Genomic DNA, 12,053 nt, shown 5'->3' with positions numbered 1-12,053 from the left:
AATAATACCGGAATAGTGCCTTAACAGTATCTCTTTCTTAGAATAATAGTACTGTAATAGCATAATAGAAAGTAATATTTGTAAAGTATTAAGTGCAAAGTGTCATCCTGTGGGGAAATAGAGAGAGAAATAACTTTAATGCAGTTCTCAATGATTGGGGATGGTGATAAGAGCAACAACGTAATGATAATATTTAGAGGAGCATAAATATCGGGTCCTGTCTACTTCGTGGTTGGTTTTGTGGTGAGAGACACATTGTTCACCTTGGCCAGGGCGAGCGGCAGGTGTGTACGGGACTGGCAGCAGGTATGTGAGGGCCAGCTGGTGGTGTAAGGCAAGGGCGTGTGTGTGTGTGTGTGTGTGTGTGTGTGTGTGTGTGTGTGTGTGTGTAGGCAAGGGGGAAGCAGTATAGCAAGAGGTCACTCGATGCCACCCCTTTCCCTTGGCGCCACACAACCATTCAAGGCACACCGCCCCACCCACCCGCCCATGTTCCTCTCACCGCCTCCTTTACCCCCGCCGTACAGTCGCTACCATTCTCCCCCTCTCTCGCAGTTCTGTTACTCTTATTATCATCAGCTCCTCCTCTTTCCCTTCATCCCTCTCTTTATAATCAGTTCTTTTCCGCCTCTCCCTTCCTCCTTCAGTACCACCAACCATCCCACACTCGAGAAAAGGCTACACCCCCCCCCCTTCCATTACCCAACACACCATCACTCACACGCCCGTTGTAAAGGTGCTCTTCCCGTGCATTGTCCCGTCGGCTCATCTCCCACCCCATCCCTCACCCTCTGCCCCACTCTGGTCCAGCGCTTCTCAACCTATTCACATGTAAACAAAGACTCAATAACGTCACTGGAAAGAATTCATTAGATGGTATTGACCGGGGTCTGGCATTATCGAGCCTCCGGACGAGATACTTGAGTCAGAGGCGAGGAATTCCATTTGCTCCAGTTTAGTAGTACAAGGCAGCAGCGCCCCACCCAACACCTCTTCCCCCAACCCACCCAAGGTCGCCAGCCAGTCCCGCCAGTCTTCCTGAAGAGATAAGCTAGCGTGGACAGGCGACCTTGTGGCTCAACAGGATGTGGGGGAATGCCCTGCCTAGCTGTGGTGAGGGACCCCTCCTTCACCGTCGTCTGCTCTACATTTAACTCTTAATCATTCACTGGTTTCCCGTACGCTTAGCATATCTCACCTGTCTTACAAGATGTTATCCTTCCTGTGAGTCTTCCGCGCATTTACGGTATCCGATGTTTTATTTAGAATTTTAAGTCCTTACCCACATGTGGATAGTTTAGTGACTTGTGTCTTCGGGAATGTCTCTCGCGGTGACCATCCTTGTCGCGCTCGAGTTCACTGGGTCACTTACGACAAGTAGTGTTGACGTCGTAAATATCTGGAGAGTTCTTCGCCTCGCTGGAGGTCCAGAATGAAGTTGACATTACCGGACACACCTCGACAACCCGCGGCTGAGGACGAGGTTTTTGTGGCTGGTAGAGGAGGTCGTGTGACGCTTGGAATTCTTCTCATTCACCCAACAAAAACCTGTTTACTACGCCACCAAATCTATATAACTTTGTGTTGTTTTTTAACCACTTGTCAACCCCCCTCTCACCTCAGATGCTTTATTCACCCGTTAGTACACAATTCACTCAACCTGTAAAATAATTGGACGACTTAATGTTCCTGGACCTAAAAAAAACATTGCTAAACATTCCAACATACGATCATAATATCAACTCAAAACAAAAGAATAAAAATCTGAATCTCTGTCTTGTTGACGTTTCAAGACACAGCAAGTTACCATCAACATCAGACGTAAACAAACAAATCATAATTGACAAAAAAAAATACCTACTACCTTACCATGCTCTCTCTTTAATTCTTAACAAACTATGTAAATACCACTCATAAAAAGGTGCTAACTAGATAGAGAGCTGTGTCGTAACCTCACACAATACAATGGAGAGAACTTGGCAATCTGGTTCTTATAGTCTTTGGTATAAGGGTCGGTGAGAGGTCCTTACCCCACCTCCACCTGTTCTAGTAGTTCTTAAGTCTGTGCTCAAAATTGATATATACCTGTACATGTTATATGCTTGTAGCTATGAGGTAAGGCGGGGTCCTGCGCGCGCGCACACACACACACACACACTCACTCTTAACCCCAAGTGCTGTAAAAAGTGAATGTGTTCCGCTTACAGGAGTGGAGTGCTTAGTGGGGGAATTCCTGCTGGTGTTTGGGGAGCCCTACTAGTGCTTGAGGAGTCCTAGTAGTGCTTGAGGAGTACTACTAGTGCTTGGGGGAATTTCTGTTTGTGTTTGAGGAAACCTACTAGTGCTTGGGGAGTCCTACTGGTGCTTGAGGAGTCTTACTAGTGCTTGAAGAGTCCTACGAGCATTGGAGAGTCGCACAAGTCCTTTAAGAGTCCCTACACTGCAGTACTTGTCCGTGTGTGTGTGTGTGTCAGTATAACTTGTTCCTTGTCTACTCCCTGGGGCGCCCTTCTGAATTACTTTACGTCCACTTGTACCACAGTAACAATTTATACACGTAACACGATGATGTGGCTGCGTTACGTAACGATGGATTAATGTTACCAAGAGAATTTTCTAGCGTTACGTGAGGCGACGTTACGGGTTCCTGTTAACGTGGGTCTCGGGAGTGTGACTGACTGACTGACTGGCGGCGTTACCACCTTACGTAACCTTGTCCTGAAGCAACGTAACGAAGGATTATAACGTACAGGTCTGTGACTACGTAGTAACGAAAGACACAGTGTAACGCAGCTCGTCTCCTTTTGTTGAATGTTACTTAAGGTGTTTGATTACAAATGAATTGCTACTTGGATTAAATATCACTATTACGTATCATGCGCCTGGAAGTTACGGTGTGTGACTTGGAGACGCATGTTACGTGGCTCGATATTGATGTTACTTATCCAGTGCCTGATGTTATATAAAGTCTATGCAAATTCCCAGCCATTAAGTAGCCCTAAGTAGCACAAGAGTAGGTAGTAGGATCCCGCCTCATCTCTACCCCCTTCCCTCACTTTGCTGTACGCCATTTACCACATGTTTTTGTTTGTTTTTTCTTGCCCAAACAAATTCTGTACCACAACAAATAAACTGCTGTGCCCAAGGTCTTTATTTACATTAACCTTGTACTATGAAGTCGTGTGTTTATCATCACTCTAAACCTGGATGTATTCTCAGTGCCAACCCTACCCCCCCTCCCCCTCTCATCCCTTATAAAGACAATGCATAATTATTTGTTTTGTTTCATCCTTTATATTATCTCAGCCTTGTGGGTAATATTTGTCAGCACTTTAAAAATAAATTCTTACCCAATACTCAGCCCACTATCCCTTGTATAAAAATGCCTTTACTATTGGTGACTTTAATTTCGAATGTGAATAGACATAATAGTGATGTTTACAATAGACGGTAAGTAAACAAACATGTCCATAAGAGTACATGAATAGCTATATTGTATATATTATTTATAAATGATTTCCTAAGCGTCTAATATTTCCAGCCTAGACAATAATAATATTTGGTACGATCTTAATTGACTGTATTCAACAATGAAGGTATAACAAGGTAAGTATAACAAGGAACAACTATGCAACACAGGTCTGTTAATCACCTTAAATTTACATACAAAAGAAATCATGAATAAATAATAAAAAGAGTGAATTCAGTGTTTTACAATGGCTGTAGGTGATACGAGAGGCGACAGGTGAAGGCTTGTGGTCCAGTCTCCACCCATAGTATTACGTAATATTTAGCCAACACCTTCCCTTACCTCACCTGCCCTTGTGTTTCTTACCCCCGCCTCTCTCCATCTCCCTCCCCCTCCCTTCATAATCCCTATCCCTCAAAATCATACTGCAGACATAGAAAAATCGTCAGCACTCTTTACACTATAACTTAACATATATAAAATTATTTAAACAGATTTACCAACATATGCACAGGATCATATTTTAATCACAGCAAAATAAATATAGAAGCTAAACTTTATCAAAAATCATTCATGTAATATGGGTGTGCTTGAAACAGTGCAAGTGGTTATATATTTCTACTATGAACAATAATAATAATAATGACAATATAATACCCTTATGCATAGAACCAGCCTCACATCTATTACAATTTAAAGAGAAACTGAGTCACTCCAATTCGTTGATAATAGTTTATTATTTATTAGATATTGTATTCCTTAATGTCTCTTTTTAATGCAAGAATGCAAATCCGCCACCCACTGCCTCCACAAACTGGACTATTACCCAATGCCTAATATTCGCTAAAAAGGACCACTGAGTAATGCCAAACTCAAATCTGTTCCTTCTAAAACCAGTTGTATATCGATCTATTTGTACCACAATATTACATAACCATACATACTGTATTACATATTAGGCTAAAATACCTTATGTGGGAAAATACAAGAAGAATTTTTCCCCTAAATTGGTTAAATTTATCACTTTGTACTGATAAATGTACAGCAGATGCACAATAAAACTACTACTACCATTAAACTTCTTTAGTTTTTGACATTTATGAAGGCTATTTCCCACTGGCGTTGAGGAGAAAACAAAGTAAAAGTTTCAGGAGGTTGGATGATGGTACACTACGAGCTGGTGTACTTCAGCTACGATGCCTCACAGTTTACAATAAAAAAATACATCACAATTTTATGACTGAAATATTGCTGCCATTGAGATTCTATGTTTGCGATATTTTCTAAAACAATTACTGGCTGTCGGCGAAGAGAAGACAAAATTATTTTCTCAAGTGGTGGGATTCTGTCTGGCCATGTTCGTCAGTCAGCATGACTCAGCAGGTCTCCAGCAGCTACCTAACTGGCACAAAAATGTCCAAAACTCAATATAAATAAACCTTTTATATATTATAATAATTTTAATTGAAAAGGGATTAAATTACGTTATTTGATTCTGTTCACTAATCATAAACGTTCCTTACCAGAAGTGAGGAGTTTAAAATCAGAACGAATGAAATTGATTTGCAACTTGTTTTCTCGGGTACTAAATTCATAAGTAAACGGTGATTGGTTGCCGATAAAGTAAATAAACAAACCATCCTTTATTCTAGGTAGGATTTATTAAGATACAGCCGACTTAAATGTCTTATTCATCTTGATAAGTTGAGTCTAATCGCTTGGTTTATTCATTATAAAGTAACAATATTTAGATTTTTTTTAAATAAATCCTATACAGTATAAGTATTAATTTAATCAGGATACATATTTTAATTCTTATTCAATAACGATATTTTGATTCTAATGAACCCTACCCAACTCTCATGGAGCCATTATATTTCTAACTACCTAACTCCTAAATTAATCAAGATAATTATCAAGTTTAATTAAAGTTACTACCTAATTCTTGGTTTAGCCATTATAAATATATTATATCTACTAAATCCTACCTATCACTTAAATTAACTATAAATTAATTTCAACTAATAAAAATTACTCCTGGTAAGAATTTTAATTCAAGAATATCTTACCTGGCTCAAATCCACTACTGACATAGATTGAAACTTAAAAAATAAATCCTAAATCACAATCATATTACTGTAGTTATGATGAATGGATTGTGAGTAATTAATCCTTACCTAACTCTTGCTTTAGTCATGACATAAGAGACCAAATTATTGTCTTGACATTAGGATTTCAACTAATAAATCCTAACCTAACCAAAAATCTCAAATTCTGAGCTGGCATCTGAATTTTAGCTAATACAGCCTAACCTAATCCCTAAAATTCAGTCATGGCATTTAGATATTAATTAATACACCCTAACCTAACCTAACTCCTAAAATTCACCTTCAACATATGAACTTTAACATACTCTAAAAACCTAACAAATAAAAGTGTGTCCCATAGGCCTGATGGCTTATTATAAGAAGGAAAAAAGACCGTTACCTTAAATTCAGTCTTCATATGGATTTCAATATGGATTTATTTCACCTTATCTAACTAAAAAATGAGCCATGGTGGACTGTATATGGATTTAAAAGCTAAAAAAAATCAAATTCTTTCATTTTTCATCACAGGAGGATTTTGATTGACTTAACCTTTAAATTCAACCATTACATATTAAGAATTGTAATTGATCTCCTAAGTGGTGTCAAGTGAATCTATCTAGTTCAGGTGGTCTCAGTACAGTAGAGCTTTGGTGGTATTCTTTTTTGTGTTTTAACTTAATCAAACAGTTAGGTTAGGGTAGGTTAAATGCATTATAACTTCTCCAATTACAAGAAATATTCCACACCAGTTAACAGCAATGAAGGAGATTTGTAGTTCAGGGTAAATGCGATTATATGTATTTTATATATATATATTCTTTAATAGAAACAAGACCAGATTCACTTCACTGGGCCTCCCATGTATAAAACCACGATTTCGACATTATGGGTCACCTGAAGATTAGCATCCCAAGCTTATTTCACCTTAGTTTAACCCTCCTACCGCTAACCTAACATGAGGAATCCTATCCCAGCCTAACCTAACTTAACATAGCCAATACTATCCTAATCTAACCTAAGCCCCCCCCCCCCTCTCCACAGTGTTAGGGTGCTTAATCAACAAGTAAATAAGAGGCTAATCTTTCGGTGATCTCTTTATCAATTTTATGCATTCTTTAATAAAAACAGGACCAACTAGAGCCACTTCACTAGTCCTCACTGATGTAAAACCACGATTTCGACGCAAAAAAGATCCATTAATGAAAATGTACTAAATGATTATAACGTGAAACATTTACACCAAGAGAAAATGTGACTTGTCGGCAGTCTGGAGGAGAAGGTCAACAAGTCAGGGGGTCAAGAGGCAAGAGAGCATTATATCAAGGTGTTTAAGAGGTGAGTTCAGGGTAGGTGGGTGGCAGGCTTCAGTCACGTGAGGTTTGCAAGTTTTTTTTTTTTTTTTGCCAAGTTGAATATGTCGATTAATGTGAAACAATTAAGGAACAGTTTTTAATAACCACGGTAGTTGAAGCACTTTAAATAAAAACAATTGCAGCTGCCTTTGGTGGCTTAAGTGCTCTCCTTAATGGAAGTGTCTGCATGTGTGTGTACTTATAATGTACACTGGTCGAAACTAACAAGTACACTGGACTTTATCCTCACTATCCACACGCCATCCACATTATATTCACTATTCACAGCACCCACCTTATCTCACTATCCACACATTATATCTCACCACACACACTATCTCTAAACGACCCGACCCCCCTGTGGCCCCACGTGGTGTCTAACAGGTGTATCGAGCTCATTAGCATGCAACGCAGGTGAGGTCGGCTACCTAAACCCGCCACCGTTCTGACGTGCTGTGTATACCGTGTTATGATACCCAAGTCCTGAGGGAGATGAGCATTCCTGTGTGCTTGCATGACGAAATGTTTGCGTAGACGTGCGTTTGTGGTAAATTGTGGGTATTAGTATTCCTGTATGAATGCATGACGGATTTTATGTTTGAAAATATGTATGCAGGTATGTGTATATTATAGTATTCTTGTATGAGTGCATGACCGAATGTTTGTATGCAAGTATGTAAGGCTTCTTCATAAACGTGAACTATAGCTGAAGAAATACAGTACAATAGGCTACGTCAAAACTTAAGGAATAGCATCATTATAAAACACACACTATCGCCTTCGATATAACGCAACACTGGTCTAATATAACGCTATGCCTAAACTATTTTTACCCCTTGAGTAAGATGACGTAACCCTGAGAACAATGACATACTACTAAAGGAAATAGGTACCAGTAATCGTTTTCAGTGGTGTTGAAATTGTACTCAACGCCTGTCAAGGGATTACATCAATGTACTCGAGGGTTTTAATCACCGTACTCAAGGATCAATCGAACGTAAATGCTTCATGATTTTGGTCAGCATGGCGTAAAATTGCTTGGTATATTTTTCAGGTAAATCAGACCTTTATGTTAAAACTATTGGACGTTAAGGTGGGTAGGCTATTCTACCGCATACGAAGGAACAAACCTGACGAAATTTGCTGTAACCTTTTCCTCCTCCTGATGGTGGAGGTGGTTTAGTGGGTGTTGACACTGATGCAAAGTGACTCGAATGGAAAGCCCGATGGGAGGAGTACAGTACCGCGCCCCCAAGGAAAATTGAGATCGTGTCTTGCAAGATAAAGTAAGTAATTCCGCTACACTACACAGCGGCCATATTGTGGTTCCCGCACTCCACCACTTCCAGTCATTTATTTAAAAAGAATTGACTTACCTTTCCTTCCCTTCCCACTCTCACAATACCTAACATGCCGTGGATATCGACAGCCTCGCCAAATGTTTATGTAACAAAGTATTTCTGCGCGTTCAACTAAAGGCCTTTAACACGTAAGTTAATACACACAATAGTTATCAACAATGAAAAATTAAGAAACACATCTCTGGCTACGGTTAAAGCCGAGGGACCATAAGTGCTGACCCCAAGGCCCTCAAACAAACGGAGACAGCCACACCTTCGGCTAGGCTCTGGACATGCATAATGAGTTCTTGAATATAAGTGAATTTTCTTACGATATTCCCTCCGCCTTATCTTACGACAATACAAAAACATAAAAACTCCCAGATATTGCTGTGAAACTACCCACAATATTTTCAAGCTCTTACATTTATAAGCATACTTGATATTTATTAACCAAATTTTAGAGAAATCGCCATATATAAAATCATTAATACTCTGGAACACTGACTCGTGTTTACCAGTAACTGAAAATTCAACAGTAATAAAACTTTTCTCCATGCAAAATTTAAAAAAACGCAGCAATTACAATTTTCATAATGTTGATTTTCCTAATTATTGTAATAGTGAACGCGTTCCATCACCCTCAGAGGACGCCATTTTGCCGCTTCGTCTGTTGAGAAGCACTTATTATAGACCTTTCCATACCTTACGTACGCAAACCTTCCTAACCTAACGTAAATTAACTTCCACCCTATGGTAGGTAGGTGTGATTGGTTCAACTTACCTCAAGACATATCATATAAATTATAGTATAAAGAAAACAAAAATGGCGACCTGGAGGTGGTGCGTCAGTCAGCTGAGCTCGACAATTATAAAAGTTGCATCTCTCCCTCTTGTATAGGACAAACCAGAAGTAAGAGAGGAATCTTATTTTATAGAAAGTTCTCCTGAAGTTGCTAGTTAACACGAGTCAGTCTTTCAAAGTTGTTAATGCCAAAATAATCTTACCATCACACGCTGCAAATCTTTCGTCCCATTTAAGTACACCCATAAGTTCTTTTAAGACTTACCTTCGTTATTCTGAGAGTTTACATTGAATGCTTAACACTTTAAACACATTTTCAACACAGTAAAACACTGTCTTATCCGAAACACTAAAAAAAAAAAAAATTCACTAAAAAACAAATACACTCCCGCCGACGACATCCCCGTGACTGGTGGTGGGAGGGACGCGTCGCTCTCAACCTGTGGCTGACGGAGTTTAAATTTCTCATTTTTTTAAAGTACAACAATTAATGTTCACTGGAACATTAATAACAATAAATATAAAATTAAATATATAAAAACTGAACGTATCAGCTACCTAATTAATTTCAGAATAATACCTATTTCGAATGTTTTGAATTGTTATAGCCGTGATTATATTGAAAGAGGTGAATTTTGGACAAGTTAAGAAATGTAATTACGTAGCGCTGTTAATAATGATAGCGCGACTATTACTACTACTACTTCTAATAATAATAATACGTATTTATTTCAGTATCGGTACATATATTACAATACACAAGACAGAGTATATGATTTTTTTACAACTATAATTATATAATTATCACATACGGCACATAATTACGACCTGACAAACATAAAGGTTCTTTACAATCAGAAATAAATTTCCACTCTGATTACCAACATATTCGGAAAACAATCAGGAGAAATCCTCGATTAACAGCCTCTTGTACTGATTACCTGATTGGCTCACATCTTCAGGAACACTCAGATGCCACCCCCGTATAACACCATCTTTGCTCCGGTTATCTGATGGGCCCACTTCGTCAGCAATAATCAGAAGAAAAAAATACGCGTGGACGATCAGCTTACACAGGTCTCAAAGAATTTATCCCTCTGTATACCAGGACACTTAAAAACCTCACAGTCGTAAAATGTCTCCCTGGAACGAGACGCCCAACCACGCCACGCCCCTCCCGGACCTAGGCCACGAGTCGACGGTAATCCTGGAAGAGTTTGGAGAAGTTAAGAAGTTTCTGGAAGAGTATGTGTATATCTAGAAGTGTCTGTGTGAATCTGGTAGTGTCTGGAATTGTCTGGGAGAGTTTACGTGAGTCTAGAAATGTCTGCGTGAGTATGATAGTATCTAAAAGTGTTTGGAAGAGTCTGTGCGAGTCTACAAATGTCTGTGTGGCTAACAGTGTACCAAGTCAGTTACATCCCTCCTTACATCTCTATTTATGACAAAATACAGTAAACTTACTATAAGCATCGAAGATAAGACATTGTTTACATATACAGTACGTCACGGTATCAGGTTCCTCTCGTCAGTACATGAAATTTTCCACGTAATTGAAGGAAATATGAATGCACTTAATTATCTTAACTTATTGTTCAAAAATAAGGTTGAAATTTACTTTATAATTTCATTAATACTCGTACGACAGTCACAGGCTAAGATCAATGAACAGAATGTTTGTGAATGGTAGTACTGATCCTAGCGTAATGTGCTGAGATTTGACATTGTTGTTTTAATGTTATTACTACGCTTCAACAACTAAGGTCTTTAAGGGAATAATAAAGGTTAATAATTACACCAGAACATCAACAATAACAAATTAAGAGAGATGGAACTCACTAGACACAGAGATTGAAGTTGATTTCAAATAGTAATAAATTTTCTCCGCTAACGGTAACACACTTCGCCCACAACCAGTCAGAAACATATACTTTTTTGTGTGTCGATGTAAAGGGAATAAACCTTGAACTCCCTGATGGTATTACGAGCAACATTCAACGAAAATTTTGCAGAGAATCCGTCACATGAAACTCAGGTAAATATACGAACGTCAATCAGTTTACAAATGACAGATGAAGGACATTGTAAAGGATAGAGAAATGTGTAGCAAAAATCAATTCTATTTAAAGTGAATAAGAGAGATTAAACTGATTATATAATCTATGATCTCTAAAACAAAAGAAGGGAAGAAAGCGTCTGGAACAAGAGGAAATTAAATTCACACTGCAGTAGAAAGATCTTCGCTGTTTATATATATATACCTAAGAATAAATAAAGGAAGAATGTTGACAATAGCAGTAAAGTGTTTATACTGGATGAGAAAGATTTAGACTGATTATATTGATCTAAAACCAAAGACGGGAGGTATGCGTGTAACTAGCAGGAGGAGCTGTGTTTACATCCTGGACGTGTGGCGGCGTGCGGTGAGGTGACGTGATCCATGTAGAAGCGACCCACCTTCATCACTGACCGTATTAGTGTATCTAAACCCGGATTCTGAAACATTTATTATTATTTGAAGTACTGTATTATTATTATTATTATTATTAACTACGACACAATAGTAACCACGAAAATTATCACGAATATGAGAATTTTCGGGTCAGCAATCCCAAAGGTTCGTCAAGTCATTTAGATTTCTTTCTCCTTTAGGCAGACACTGTTTACACTCCCTCCCTGGCTAATTATTTAAGTGCATCCACGATTTTCATAGTTCTAAACACACACATGAGAAACAACGCCAATACACATATTCTAACATAAGTAGCCTAATTTACATAACTAACCATAACATTCATAATCCACGCACACGTATATGACAACCATTCCAGCACAGTAATAATTAAGGCAGTGATTGAACAGCTATCACGTGTCGGCCGAGATAACACAGGTAAAGTGAACCGAATCCATCTATCACTGAACCGAATATGCAACACGAAACAAAAAAAGTATTCCTTGGTTTAACCACTCACCTCAATCCATTGTTCGTCAGGGCAG

This window comes from Homarus americanus, unplaced genomic scaffold, assembly GCF_018991925.1.
Source record: "Homarus americanus isolate GMGI-L3 unplaced genomic scaffold, GMGI_Hamer_2.0 scaffold52806, whole genome shotgun sequence".
NCBI classification, from domain to species: domain Eukaryota; kingdom Metazoa; phylum Arthropoda; class Malacostraca; order Decapoda; family Nephropidae; genus Homarus; species Homarus americanus.
Note: the sequence above shows the minus strand (reverse complement) of the source record.